Raw genomic sequence first — 4,844 nt, 5'->3', positions numbered from 1 at the left:
CTGTACACACATTTATTTAAAATCTTTATAAAATCATTAAACTTTACCTGAATTCAAGTAATCTGAATTAAATTGAACTAATATGGAATTAAATTGATTATGGATTCAAAGGAACCACAACATCTATTGGTTTCTGATCTGTATTTTTACTTTGTACTTTGTACAGTTATGTTGCAGGTAAAAGGAGAAATAACATGAATGCATTTTTAGAAATTCTGAATCATTTTCAGAGAAAGTTGCAAAAGATGAATTGATAAATATTTCAGAGAAGATGGAGCAACATCTGCTGTATAAATTGTCCTGCACTCATCCAGAGCAGCACATTTGATCACAGGGGCTACAGTGACCATTCAAGCTCTATACAGGTAACTGATAATATTTATTGGATCTGATCTGTTTAGCTGTTTATCTTCTGATATGTATTAATACAGTGAAGCAGATTAGAGAATGCTGAACATTTATCATCCTTTTAAGTTGCTTCTTAAAGTTTACACTGTTTTAATATGTATTGCTATGATGTGTAAAATTGTATTGGACATTCCTATTTTATATTTTTTTCATATATATTGTATGCTGTTTAACTGGGACACTTATAGCATTTTGAGTAATGAACAGATCAAATAGCTGCACTGTGTGATAAGGTTTCACTCTTTTTCTGTAGGTTCTCGTAGGATATAAAAGATGGGTAATAACACTGGTTACATCAATGATTCGTTTAAATTGGGTATTACAAATACCTATAGCGCACAGGGCTATTCCATGTATAACAACTATGGGGGATGCGTTCCGTGTCCAGTCCCTGTCATCTGTCAACCAGTGTGCTATACATACTCTAGTGCTGAGGGATCAGCCAGCACTGTGGCCAACGCAACAGGAAAGAAGCTGAGAATCTTCTACCACAAAGAAAAGCTCAATCTTGAAGACTTCTTGTATTCAGAGACCACCAAGAAGATCTTCAAGCCAAAGGCAGAGATGGTATTCATCAACCTGGCACCAAAACACTACCTCAAAGGTCCCAGTGTGGCAGAAGGCTTTGCCAGCATCTTTGTTGAAGATCCAGAAGATGGTGAGGTTTACGTTGAGACCATCGCTCTGAATTTTGAAGTACTGAACGGCGCATGCTGCATTGTGACCGCCAGCAATGAGGTAAAGTTCAGGAAGCCTGATGGAGGGATCTGGATTGATGAGGATGACCATGACCATAACCCTGACCCAGTGTCTGGAAGCTGAGAGAGAACATCATTACAGTCTGAAATCAGTTAAATCTCGGTTGATTCAATGGATGTTTCTCAAAAAAAAAAAAAAGTAAATAAATGCATACATTTATTAAATCTTTAATTGTTTATTCTTTTTTACTCTATGCTAATCATGAATATTCATGACTACATTAATAGCCCAAACAGGGTGTCAGTAGTTTATTTGGCTTCATTTAAGCTGTCAGTTTTTTTTTTTTTATACAAACTACACTTCCCACAAGTGGTGAGCACACACTTATACAGATAAACACTTTCCTTTAAAGTCAATAAGTAGATTAATCCAGATGGCAACGGACACTTTTATCTTTTTTGCCATCAGATATGCTTAATTTTCTTATTTAATTAAAGAGGTTTAGATTTTATGAAAAAAAAAGTTCAGATAAAAATACTAACTGCAAAATAGTGTTTGTATAAGTATCAAGCTTCAAGTTTACACAGAGGAAAGTTAGCCCCCTTCCGAGGACACGGTTGGCCTCTACCTATGTATTATTAGATCAGCTGTTCTGGAAGACTGTTCTGTTGACGTTTACATTGTTTAAAGACACGAATAGACACAACAAGATCATTAGGCTCGGTCCCGGGGAGGAAACCATGGACATGGTGGCAGAGAGGTGAGCGTTGGCAAAAGTGTTAGCCATCATAAAAATTCCCTCCCACGCCTAAAACACAGAGCAGCAGACTGCTACTGCCCCCTGCAGGAAGGAACACTTCACTTCCACAGGTCACTTCACCCTGCAGCCATCCCTTTCTGTACCATCATCTGCACTGAACACTTTAACATAGCAAATTACCATATTACGGCTTTATGTGCACAAGCCATGCACTCTTACACACACATCTATCTATCTATCTATCTATCTATCTATATAGTTTCTGTTCATATTGCATATGATTTATTTTTAAATGTATGTATTTTATATTATTTTGTTCTTATTTTAATCTTTTTATTTTATTCTTCTCTTTTTTACGTATTGGTGTACTTGTGTGTATCTACATTTAAGCTGCTGGGACACCATGTTCCCCTCTGGGAATAATAAAGGGTTATCCAATCTTATCCAATCACTTCAATCTCACAAGCTTCTTACACTCTTATTTACATTTTCGTTAAAGGACCATTTGTGTTTCTCCTGTCATCTTCCTTGTTCTGCCAAACACCTCCCTAGACCCTAGAGTAGAGTAGTGTAGAGTAAGGCATGTACTCTACAACACTTCTGAAGGTATCATGTGATATCTGGTACCAAGGCATTATCACTTGGCTTTACGTCCTGTAAGTTGAGAGGTGTCAGTGAGTCTTGGGAGCCCATGACACGGTCAGTGGTTCACCAGTTGTCCTTCCTTGGAGAACTTTTAGTAGATATACCAAAGCCAGAGCTCTGCATATTGGGCACTCCCAAAAAAAACCTGCCTGATGTTTTGTTGGGAGATATTCTGACCCAGTCGTCTAGGACATCACAGTTTGGTTCTTGTCAAAGTGTCTCAGATTTGTAAGTTAACTGATTTTAATCCAGAGGGATCTATACAACACCTCACAGCACTGGAACAATGCAATAAATGATAAGGGAAGGGGGCAAAAAAGAAGAAAGAGAAAGATGCAGTTGTGGTTAGGAGAGCAAAAAGTTATTTAGTTAAAGGTTCAGCTTCACTTCAAACAATCAAATAATAAAGAAGAAAGAGGCTAATTTTTCCAGGAAATTATAACTTCAGTGTTCTGTTTATTCTCACCTGTCCATCACCAGGTAAAGGCTTCAATTACTGATGCAAGTCTTGTGTGTGTTTTGGTTTGTTTATTCTATTTAATTCTTTAATTCTTTTCATCTTTTTAATTTTCATCTCTCATAAAGGATCTCCATCAGTAATTGCTATGATTGTGCCTGTTTTCAAATGAATAGTAAAATGAATTAAAAAAAAAAAATAGCCTATGTAAAAAAAAAAAAAAAATCTCTCTCACACACACAAAATTGTTGGCACCCCTTGGTTAATGAAAGAAAATCCCACAATAGTCACAGAAATACTTTGAATCTGAGAAAAGTAATAATAAATAAAAATGCTATCAAAATGAACAAATGAAAGCCAGTCATTGCTTTTCAGCCATGCTTCAACAGAATTATTTAAAAAAATAAACTCATGAAAAAGGCCTGGACAGAAATGATGGTACCCTTAACTTAATATTTTGTTGCACAAAAGAGCCTCCTCCATGTTTCACAGTAGGGACAGTGTTCTTTTCTTGATATGCTTAATTTTTCAATCTGTGAACATAGAGCTGATGTGCCTTGGAAAAAGTTCCATTTTTATCTCATCTGTCCATAGGACATTCTCCTAGAAGCTTTGGGGCTTTATGATTTGTTTACAACAATAGCGTCCTCCTTTTTCGTATCCCATGAAGTCCACTTTGGCTCAAACAATGACGAGCTTGAAGTTCACCTTTAATCTCTTTAGAAGTTTTTCTGGATTCTTTTGTTACCATTCATATTATTGTTCCCTTACCTTTACCCAACATGCTTGTCTCTACTAAGGATCTAAAACTGGAGGATGAAGGCACATACTGCTGTGTTGCAATGAACACCTTGTCATCTACAGTTTACAAGATGAAGATCCAGCTAGCTATAAAACCTGGTGAGATGGTGACTAAGCACAGGTTGCAAACTTTGCATTGAGACGATTTGACTGCAGGTAAATTCATGACTGTTCTGTTCTCATTACAGAGCGGACCTGTGAAATAGGCCAGAACACAAATTCGGTGCCATTATAACCAGAAGCTCAGAAATTCAGAAGCTCAGAAGTTCTTCTGTAAGGAACTGCCATCATCAGACTGCACAGAGCAGGGAGTCGTAATTACATGAGAGAAACCAGAAACTAGTCGACTGTCTCTGAGTGATCATGCTTCTGCTGAGGTCATCAATGTAGATCTTGACTTTTTTATGGTAAGCTTTCAGTGCTGTAACAAACACAAACTAATTTTAAAGCTTGAAGCTCATGTTTTTTTATGGTTGCATAAAGTCCATTAAAATTATATTCAGCAGCTTTATGGTCAGGGTTCTATAGCAGCTTTTCCAAATTACTGACTTTTAGACGTTTATAAAGGCTTTGTCCAGCCATCAACAGTTGCTGAAGTGAAATCACATTAAAATGCCACATTTCAGATATCTGGTATCAGAATCCGAAACACATTTATTGGCCAAGTATGTTTACACACACAAACAAGGATTTTGGTTCAGGCTGTTGGCGTCTCTCGTATCATATGCAATCAATAACATTTATCTTTTAATTATGTTCAAATACTATGTGTGTATATATATATATATATATATATATATATATATATATATATATATATATATATATATATATACACATACATACATACATACACACACACACACACACATATACACACACATATATATATATATATATATATATATATATAGTGAGGAAAATAAGTATTTGAACACCCTGCGACTTGGCAAGTTCTCCCACTTAGAAATCATGGAGGGGTCTGAAATTTTCATCTTAGTAGCATGTCCACTGTGACAGACATAATCAAAAAACAAATCTGGAAATCACAATGTATGATTTTTAAATAATTTA

At 35.9% G+C, this 4,844-nt stretch overlaps 1 long non-coding RNA gene across 1 annotated transcript; it reads left to right on the top strand.

The window, feature by feature from the left end:
* The first annotated feature begins 328 nt into the window (after positions 1-328).
* Positions 329-1,331, top strand: LOC140546421 (uncharacterized). Its single transcript, XR_011978343.1, has 2 exons — positions 329-365; positions 662-1,331. It is a non-coding gene; the product is annotated as an uncharacterized lncRNA (long non-coding RNA).
* The last annotated feature ends 3,513 nt before the right edge of the window (positions 1,332-4,844 follow it).

Source organism: Salminus brasiliensis, chromosome 24 (assembly GCF_030463535.1).
Source record: "Salminus brasiliensis chromosome 24, fSalBra1.hap2, whole genome shotgun sequence".
NCBI lineage: Eukaryota > Metazoa > Chordata > Actinopteri > Characiformes > Bryconidae > Salminus > Salminus brasiliensis.
The sequence above is the reverse complement of the archived record's forward strand: the minus strand, read 5'-3'. Positions and strand labels throughout refer to the sequence as shown.